General features: G+C 40.3%; 1 pseudogene across 1 annotated transcript; it reads left to right on the top strand.

Annotated features, from left to right (window-relative positions):
• The first annotated feature begins 9,221 nt into the window (after nt 1-9,221).
• Nucleotides 9,222-10,357, top strand: LOC125527439 (26.2 kDa heat shock protein, mitochondrial-like; annotated as a pseudogene). The gene is made up of 2 exons (XR_015610753.1): nt 9,222-9,526; nt 9,638-10,357. The product of XR_015610753.1 is annotated as a 26.2 kDa heat shock protein, mitochondrial-like (transcript).
• The last annotated feature ends 341 nt before the right edge of the window (nt 10,358-10,698 follow it).

Raw genomic sequence — 10,698 nt, 5'->3', positions numbered from 1 at the left:
TTTTCTGGCGCCGTTGCCGGGGAGGTGAGTGCTTGAAGGTATATCTTTAGATCTTGCAATCGAGTCTTTTAGTTTCTTGTTTTATCACTAGTTTAGTTTATAAAATAAAATTACAAAAAAATGGAATTGAGTTTGTCTCATACGCTTCACCTTTTTAATATCTTTCGTGAGTATGATGGTAAGGAAAATTGTGCTCAAGTGCTAGAAGAAGAAATCTATAAAATGTTTGGCACTAAATATGTGAATGATTAGCATGATTGCAATGTTGTTAGTATGAATTCTTTGAATATCCATGATACTAATGATGATTGCACTAGTTATGATGAAAATGTCTCATATAAATATGTCAATTTTTGTGGAGTGCATTGGGTTTGTCAGTACGCCCCAAATAGGGAAGATAGATATTGCAAGAGGCATAAGTACTTCAAAACTAAATTGTTGCAAGAAAGGTTAGATGAATGTGCTGAAAATTTAAATTATATTGGCCATACTTGTGAGCTTTGTAATGAACATGATCATTTCAATACCCAATGCAAATTGTTTCATGATCGTATCGTGTCCAAAAATTGTGATGACTTGATTTCCCTTGCACATAATAATGAACTTAGTTTTCTTATGAGTTACGAAGAAATGAAACGTATAACTAATTATCTTCCAGAATTTACCCGTTATAAACTTCTTGGATTTGATCTAGAGGAAACTTATATGTATTGTGCGGTGAATTGTATTGAAAATCCTTATATTGCCAACTACATAAAGAAAAGAAAATAAATAGAAGATGAAGAGAATACTAATGAAAGGGAAGAAACTTCCCAATATCCTCCTATTATTTCTTATGATGAATCAGGTAACGAGGAGGAGCCTCCTATTCAACCAATCTCATTAATAAGGAGCTCCGATAATAGGATTGAACCCACACATGATGTGGTGAAAAAGAAGAAAAGAAAAAGGAAGAGAGGTAAAAAGATACCTCTCCCAAATAGTGCTGCTCCTATTACTATTGTGCCTCATGAAAATATAATTATGGAAGATAATGATGCTTCTTATGATCTTGAAAATCTTTTTGGCACTTGCTTGGAAGAATCTGATAATTGCTATACTATTGGTGCTATCCATACTATTAATGATGAGAGTGATTATGCTTACGATATGAAAAGCCCCAAGCTTGGGATGCTATGTTTGATGAAGATGATGTTTTTGAGAATATATTTTCTGCGATTAATGTTTGTCCCAAGCTTGGGGAAGCTATGATTAATGAAGATGATATTTTTAGTCTCCCAAGTTTTGATATGCAAGTTTATAATGATGATAGCATGCCTCCTACCTATGATGATTATTGTGATGATACTTATCCTATAAAAAGTAGTGATTATATTTATAAAACTTGTCATGATTATGATTACCCCTTCTCTGAACATTACTCTTTTAATGTGGAAACAATTTATAGTATTCGAGTCTCTTATGATACTCCCACTATTCTGGATGAGAAGAATTTTGCTTATGTGGAGAGTAATAAAATTTCTATGCTTGTAGATCATGAAAAGAATGCTTTAGGTGCTGATTATATTGTTGAATTAATTCATGATGCTACTGAAAATTATTATGAGGGAGGAAAATATGCTTGTATGAATTGCAATAATATCAAGTTTCCTCTCTACGTGCTTAAAATTTTGAAGTTATGCTTGTTTTACCTTCCTATGCAAGTTGATTCTTGTTCCCACAAGTTGTTTGATCACAAAATCCCTATGCATAGGAAGTGGGTTAGGATTAAATGTGCTAGTCATATTCTTCATGATGCTCTCTTTATGTTACAATTCTTATCCTTTATGTGAGCATCATTGAAATCATCATGCCTAGCTAGGGGCGTTAAACGATAGCGCTTGTTGGGAGGCAACCCAATTTTATTTTTATTACTTGCTTTTTGTTCCTGTTTAGTAATAAATAATTTATATAGCCCCTGTTTAGATGTGGTTTTATGCTTTTAATTAGTGTTTGTGCCAAGTAGAACCTTTGGGAAGACTTGGGGAAAGTCTTTTTAATCTTGCTATAAAAAAACAGAAACTTTAGCGCTCACGAGAATTGCTGCTAGTTTTTATTGGAGAGTGATATTTAGTTAATTATTTTTGCAGATAATTAATAGATACATTCCTCAGGTCCAGCAATTTATTTGAGAATTTTATGAGTTCCAGAAGTCTGCGTTAGTTACAGATTACTACAGACTATTCTGTTTTTTACAGATTCTGTTTTTCGTGTGTTGTTTGCTTATTTTGATGAATCTATGGCTAGTAAAATAGTTTATAAACCATATATAAGTTGGAATACAGTAGGTTTAAAACCAATATAAATAAATAATGAGTCAATTACAGTACCTTGAAGTGGTGCTTTGTTTTCTTTCGCTAACGGAGCTCACGAGTTTTCTACTTTAAGTTTTGTGTTGTGAAGTTTTCAAGTTTTGGGTAAAGATTTGATGGACTATGGAATAAGGAGTGGCAAGAGCCTAAGCTTGGGGATGCCCAAGGCACCCCAAGGTAATATCCAAGTACAACCAAAAGCCTAAGCTTGGGGATGCCCCGGAAGGCATCCCCTCTTTTGTCTTCGTTCATCGGTAACTTTACTTGAAGCTATATTTTTATTCGCCACATGATATGTGGTTTGCTTGGAGCGTAATTTCATTTTTTTTGCTTGCTGTTATTTAGAACAATGTTTTGCATCATTTATTTCAATAAAATTGGCATTGATAGCCTTTACTATGCCTATTTTAGAAGTCCACATGTTGCTGTTTGAAAACAGAAAGTTTACCGCTGTTGCAATCATTCCCTAGAAAAGTAAGAATATGATAAAACGTTGAAACCTTTGGCATATTAAGATCTGATAAATTTACTACAGTGGGAATTTTATTTCATAATTTTTGGAGCTAGGGAAGTAGGGATGTTGCTGCATTCTTTACAGACTGTCCTGTTTAGGCAGATTGCTGTTATGTTTGCATATGTTTGCTTCTTTAATGATTCTATTTGAGGATAGGACTATTAAATATGCAGAGGAATTTAGTATGCAACGTTGAATAATAATTTTAGTGATTTGCTACAGTAGGGTATAATAAGGTTTTGGCAATGGTTTATACTAACTTATCTCACGAGTCCTTGTTGAGTTTTGTGTGGATGAAGCTTTTGAGATTTAGGGAGACCGTGATATGAGAGGAATTAAGGAGACACAAAAGCTCAGGCTTGGGGATTCCCAAGGCATCCCAAGATAATATCTCAAGAGGTCTCAAGCGTCTAAGCTTGGGGATGCCCCGGTTGGCATCCCACCTTTCTTCTTCAACAACTATCGGTTAGTTTCGGTTGATCCTAAGTTTTTGCTTCTTCACATGATGTTTGCCATTCTTAGAATGCCATTTTCTTTAGTTTTGATTGCTGTTTGAATAAAATACCAAGATCTGAAATTATTAAATGTTAGAGAGTCTTCACATAGTTGCATAATTATTCGACTACTCATCGATCTTCACTTAAATCTTTCGGAGTAGTTTGTCATTTGCTCTAGTGCTTCACTTATATCTTTTAGAGCATGGTGGTAGTTTTATTTTGAAGAAATAGATGAACTCTCATGCTTCACTTAGATTATTTTGAGAGTCTTAAATAGCATGGTAATTTGCTTAAAATCCTAATATGCTAGGTATTCAAGAATAATAAAATTCTCTTATGAGTGTGTGGAATACTATGAGAATTTTGATACTTGATAATTGTTTTGAGATTTGGAGATGGTAATATTAGAGTCATGCTAGTGAGTAGTTGTGAATTTGATAAATACTTGTGTCGAAGTTTGTGATTCCCGTAGCATGCACGTATGGTGAACCGTTATGTGATGAAGTCGGAGCATGATTTATTCATTGATTGTCTTCCTTATGAGTGGCAGTCGGGGACGAGCGATGGTCTTTTCCTACCAATCTAACCCCCTAGGAGCATGCGCGTAGTACTTTGGTTCAATAACTAATAGATTTTTGCAATAAGTATGTGAGTACTTTATGACTAATGTTGAGTCCATGGATTATACGCACTCTCACCCTTCCACCATTGCTAGCCTCTCTAGTACCGCGCAACTTTCGCCGGTACCATAAACCCACCATTTACCTTCCTCAAAACAGCCACCATACCTACTTATTATGGCATTTCCATAGCCATTCCGAGATATATTGCCATGCAACTTTCCACCGTTCCGTTTATTATGACACGCTTCATCATTGTCATATTGCTTGCATGATCATGTAGTTGACATTGTATTTGTGGCAAAGCCACCGTTCGTAATTCTTTCATACATGTCACTCATGCATCATTGCACATCCCGGTACACCGCCGGAGGCATTCATATAGAGTCATATTTTCTTCTAAGTATCGAGTTGTAATTGTTGAGTTGTAAGTAAATAAAAGTGTGATGATCATCATTATTAGAGCATTGTCCCAGTAAGGAAAGGATGATGGAGACTATGATTCCCCCACAAGTCGGGATGAGACTCCGGACAAAAATAAATAAATAAAAGAGGCCAAAGAAGCCCAAATAAAAAAAGAGAAAAGAGGCCATAAAAAAAGAGAAAGGCCCAAATAAAAAATGAGAGAAAAAGAGAGAAGGGGCAATGCTACTATCCTTTTACCACACTTGTGCTTCAAAGTAGCACCATGATCTTCATAGTAGAGAGTCTCTCATGTTATCACTTTCATATACTAGTGGGAATCTTTCATTATAGAACTTGGCTTGTATATTCCAATGATGGGCTTCCTCAAAATGCCCTAGGTCTATATGAGCAAGCAAGTTGGATGCACACCCACTTAGTTTCTTTTTGAGCTTTCATATACTTATAGCTCTATTGCATCCGTTGCATGGCAATCCCTACTCACTCACATTGATATCTATTGATGGGAATCTCCATAGCCCGTTGATACGCCTAGTTGATGTGAGACTATCTTCTCCCTTTTTGTCTTCTACACAACCACCACTCTATTCCACGTATAGTGCTATGTCCATGGCTCATGCTCATATATTGCGTGAAGATTGAAAAAGTTCGAGAACATCAAAAGTATGAAACAATTGCTTGTCTTGTCATCGGGGTTGTGCATGATTTAAATTTTTTGTGCGGTGAAGATAGAGCATAGCCAGACTATATGATTTTGTAGGGATAGCTTTCTTTGGCCATGTTATTTTGAGAATACATGATTGCTTAGTTAGTATGCTTGAAGTATTATTATTTTTATGTGAATATTAAACTTTTGTCTTGAATCTTATGGATCTGAATATTCATGCCACAAATAAGAAGAATTACATTGAAATTATGCCAAGTAGCACTCCGCATCAAAAATTCTGTTTTTATCATTTACCTACTCGAGGACGAGCAGGAATTAAGCTTGGGGATGCTGATACGTCTCCAACGTATCTATAATTTTTGATTGCTCCATGCTATATTATCTACTGTTTTGGACCATATTGGGCTTTATTATTCACTTTTATATCATTTTTGGGACTAACCTATTAACCCAGAGCCCAGTGCCAGTTTATGTTTTTACCTTGTTTTAGGGTTTCGAAGAAAAAGAAAATCTAACGGAGTCCAATTGACCTGAAACTTCACGGAACTCATTTTTGGAAGGAAAGAAGCCCAAAAGACTTGAAGTGCACGTAAGGGAAGCTTCGAGGAGGCCACGAGGTAGGGGGCGCGCCCACCCCCCTAGGGCGCGCCCTCCACCCTCGTGGCCCCCCTGACATACTTCTTCCACCTATATATCTCCATATACCCTAAAAACATCCGAGAGCACAATCGATCGAGAGTTCCGCCGCCAGAAGCCTCCGTAGCCACCGAAAGCCAATCTAGACCCGTTTCGGCACCCTTTCGGAGGGGGCAATCCCTCTCCGGTGGCCATCTTCATCATCCCGGTGCTCTCCATGACGAGGAAGGAGTAGTTCTCCCTCGGGGCTGAGGGTATGTACCAGTAGCTATGTGTTTGATCTCTCTCTCGTGTTCTTGAGGTGGTACGATCTTGATGTATCGCGAGCTTTGCTATTATAGTTGGATCTTATGATGTTTTCTCCCCCCTCTACTCTCTTGTAATGGATTGAGTTTCCCCATTGAAGTTATCTTATCGGATTGAGTCTTTAAAGATTTGAGAACACTTGATGTACATCTTGCCGTGCGTATCTGTGGTGACAATGGGATATCACGTGATTCACTTGATGTATGTTTTGGTGATCAACTTGCGGGTTCCGCCCATAAACCTATGCATAGGGGTTGGCACACGTTTTCGTCGTGATTCTCTGGTAGAAAGGTTGGGGCACTCTTTGAGGTTCTATGTGTTGGTTGAATAGATGAACCTGAGATTGTGTAATGCATATTGTATAATCATACCCACGGATACTTGAGGTGACATTGGAGTATCTATGTGACATTAGGGTTTTGGTTGATTTGTGTCTTAAGGTGTTATTCTAGTACGAACTCTAGGGTTGTTTGTGACACTTATAGGAATAGCCCAACGGATTGATTGGAAAGATTAACTTTGAGGTGGTTTCGTACCCTAGCATAATCTCTTCGTTTGTTCTCCGCTATTGGTGACTTTGGAGTGACTCTTTGTTGCATGTTGAGGGATAGTTATATGATCCAATTATGTTATTATTGTTGAGGGAACTTACACTAGAGAAAGTATGAACCCTAGGCCTTGTTTCTTATCATTGCAATACCGTTTACGCTCACTTTTATCATTAGTTACCTTGCTGTTTTTATATTTTTAGATTACAAAAACCTTTATCTACTATCCATATACCACTTGTATCACCATCTCTTCGCCGAACTAGTGCACCTATACAATTTACCAGTGTATTGGGTGTGTTGGGGACACAAGAGACTCTTTGTTATTTGGTTGCAGGGTTGCTTGAGAGAGACCATCTTCATCCTACGCCTCCTACGGATTGATAAACCTTAGGTCATCCACTTGAGGGAAATTTGCTAGTGTCCTACAAACCTCTGCACTTGGAGGCCCAACAACGCCTACAAGAAGAAGGTTGTGTAGTAGACATCAATCACCCCCCTCTAGACATACTTTCGATCCTACAAGTGGTATCAGAGCTTTGGTCTCCATTTTCCTTGATTTCCATAGCTTTTGGTGATCATAGCCTTGGTTTCACAACCTAGGAGAGTATGGCGTCTAGCGAGGGAAATTATCACCGTAGAGGTCCTTACTTTGATGGTACAAATTTTGCTAGTTGGAATCATAAGACGAAAATGCATATTCTTGGACATAACCCCGCCGTTTGGACTATTGTGTGTATTGTCTTGCAAGGTGAATTTTTTGATGGGAGAGAACTGAACCGTGAAGCTAGCGTGGAAGAGTTGAAGATGCTGCAATACAAAGCTCAAGCTTGTGATATTCTCTTCAACGGATTGTGCCCCGAAGAATTCAACAAGATCAGCCGTCTTGAGAATGCAAAGGAAATTTGGGATACTTTGATTGATATGCACGAAGGTACCGACTCTGTCAAGGAATCCAAATTGGATGTGCTTCAAAGTCAACTTGACAAGTTCAAAATGAAGGATGGTGAAGGTGTTGCTGAAATGTACTCTAGGCTTGCTCTCATCACAAATGAGATTGCCGGCTTAGGAAGTGAAGATATGACCGATAGATTCATCATCAAGAAGATGCTAAGAGCCTTGGATAGAAAATATGATACCGTGTGCACATTGATCCAAATGATGCCCAATTACAAAGATCTCAAGCCAATGGAAGTCATTGGAAGAATTGTTGCTCATGAGATGTCACTCAAGGATAAGGAAGAGCTTCACAACAAGTCAAGAGGTGCTTACAAAGCCTCATGTGATTCTCCCACATCATCAAGTGAGAAACAAGCCTTTAATGAAGAATTGAGCCTAATGGTGAAGAATTTCAACAAGTTCTAGAAGACTAGAAACAAGGAAAGAAGTTCCAAGTCAAGGTCCTACAATGACAAAAGATCTTCAAGTCGTGAACGTAATTGCTACAATTGTGGAAGACCCGGACACTACTCCAATGAGTGTACGACCCCCTACAAAAGAAGAGAAGATTCTCCGAAAAGAAGAAGTAGAAGAGAAGAATCACCACCTAGAGAGAGAAGGAGTAGAGATGACCGTTACGAACGAAGAACATCACAGAGAAGGAAGGATTCGGAAAGGAAGGACAAATCATCAAGGAGCTACACAAAACGAAGACATCAAGCTCATGTTGGTGAATGGGTATCCAGCTCCGACTCCGACAATCACTCCGAGAGAAGTTATCACTCTGACTCCGAATATACTCAAGATGAAGGTGTTGCCGGTCTAGCACTTGTGTCAACCAACTCCTACGACATATTTGAGTCACCAAATTAAGGAATTGGAAGATGCTTCATGGCTAAAGGCCCAAAGGTATCACACCCCGAGTATGTTGATTTCAATAGTGATGAAGATGATTTGCTAGGTGATGATGATTTACTTGTTGACAATTCTAGTGATGAAAACTATGATGAACATGCTATTAATCATGCTGATCAAGATAAAATGAATGACGATGATAAGAAGGAGATTGAGCGTCTAACTAAAGAACTAAACACTCTTAAGTTAGCTCATGAAACTACCTTGGAAAATCATCGAGAGCTTTTAAAGACTCATGAGAAGTTACGCTTACCTTGAGCAAGAGCATGGGTTTTTAAAAGCGATCAATGATGATCTTCGCAAGAAAAGTTCTTCTTACATTGCCAAGCGTTTACTCTTGTCTACTTACATGCCACAAGTTAAATCTAGCAACAAGAGTAAGAAAGATTCTTCTTTTAGTAGAAACAATAATCATGCTAAACCCAATGTTGTTGCTTCTAGTAGTTCTCTTGATTCCACTAATGATTCTCTTAGCCAAGTGACACTTGAGCAAGAAAATAGCTTATTGAAGGGAATTATAGAGAAAGGTGTTTACAAGAGCCTTGCCGGAAGTAAGCAATTTGAGGAAATTGTACGCAAGCAAGGTTGTTTCTTTCTTGTCTTGCGCACCACAGCAGATCAATGATTACCTTCATCCATGGCCCCCGATCGTGGTACATCAAGCAGCACGAATCCTAAAGCTGTGGTCTCCTGATCGTTTTGGAAGGCTCGAGGCCTCATCCGATCTCCCCAGAAGCTTCTAAACCCTCCTCACCATCCCCTCCCCAAGAAAGCCTTCCCGCTCCTCCTTTACAAAACCCCCCTCCCTCCATTTCCCACCCCCGTCTCGCTCAGCCACAAGAATCCAAAATCATCACCCACCCTAGAGCGAGAGAGAGAAGAGAGAGAAAGAGAAGAGAGAGACCATGGCTTCCGCCGTCGATTGCAAGGGCAAGGAAATCGCGCCGGCCAGCCTCCTCAAGTCTGATACTCCCGTGGCCTACTGCTCGGTCGACTCCCCCGTCGTCAGCGCCGCCCGCCGCCCATACAACACCCAGGCCAAGGAGGTCAGCCGCTACGACGACGACTACAGCGCCCGCGACCTCGTCACCCCCATCTTCTTCTCGCAGGGTATGCTTCCGTTCCCTACCTGTGGCGCGTTGTTTCTTTGCGTTCGTGCTGAAGCCTCAACACCGTGAGTCAAATCATCCCTGTGATCTGCTTTTGGTGTCCTTGGTGTAGATTTTGCAGACGTGCTCGACCCGCTTGGCGCGCTGACCAGCATGGCCCGTCTGCTGTCCCTGATGGAGGACGTCTCAACTCAGACCGGCGGCCTCTCCTCCACTGCTGGGGCTGGGGCGTCGCGGCTCGGACGTGGGTGGCCAAGGAGGACGACGACGCGGTGTACCTCAAGGTGTCGATGCCGGGGCTGACCAAGGAGCACGTGGAGGTGCGCGCGGACAAGAACATCCTGGTGATCAAGGGCGAGGGCGAGAAGCAGCCCTAGGACGGCGACGACGACTCCGCGGTGCCGAGGTACAACCGCCGCATCCAGGTGCCCACTGCTGACGCGTACAAGATGGACAAGATCAAGGCCGAGATGAAGAATGGCCTGCTCTGGGTCACCCTGCTCAAGGTCAAGGAGGAGGAGCGCAAGGACGTCTTCCACGTCAAGGTCGAGTAGTCCTTGCGGATTTGGTAGTGCTCATGGAGGATGGCCGGCGAGAGAGTGTGAGAGAAGCCTTGTTGATGTGGTCATGTTTGGTGTCTTTCTTCCTTGTTTTGCTTCGTTGATGGTCTTGGATCTAGTAGGTAGTGGTCTGGTGGTGAAGTTCGGCCGCGAACTCTGTTAAGTTCCTCTAGTTTCAGCATATGATGAACTTGCTTTGGTGGTGAAATTGGTCATGAAATTCTGTTGATTTCCTCGAATTTGGCATATGGTGAACTGATTTGGTACTGAAATTGGTCACGAAACCTGGTTGATCTCCTTAAGTTTGGCGTGCTGAACTAATTTGGTGGTGAAATTGGTCATGAACTTTATTGATTGTCTCAAGTTTGGCCTGATGAACTACTTTGATTGTCTTAAGCTAGTCCTGCATGTCTATCTTTCCTCGTTCTTGTTCTGTATTGCTTTAACTTTTCTGTAAAAAGCTAAGGATTCATGCCTATCCTCGTGTTTGACGTCATGGAGTTGGTGAACGGGCAGTTACAGGTTGATGATTTTTGCTTATCCTTGAATCTTTTGTGCTAAAATTTTTGTTTGTCTGATCTCCTCGAATTTTGTGTGTTATCTGAACTGATTT

This window comes from Triticum urartu, chromosome 7A (genome assembly GCF_056163025.1).
Source record: "Triticum urartu cultivar PI428250 chromosome 7A, HENAU_Tu73, whole genome shotgun sequence".
Classification (NCBI taxonomy): domain Eukaryota; kingdom Viridiplantae; phylum Streptophyta; class Magnoliopsida; order Poales; family Poaceae; genus Triticum; species Triticum urartu.
Note: the sequence above shows the minus strand (reverse complement) of the source record. Positions and strands in the feature narration are given on the sequence as shown.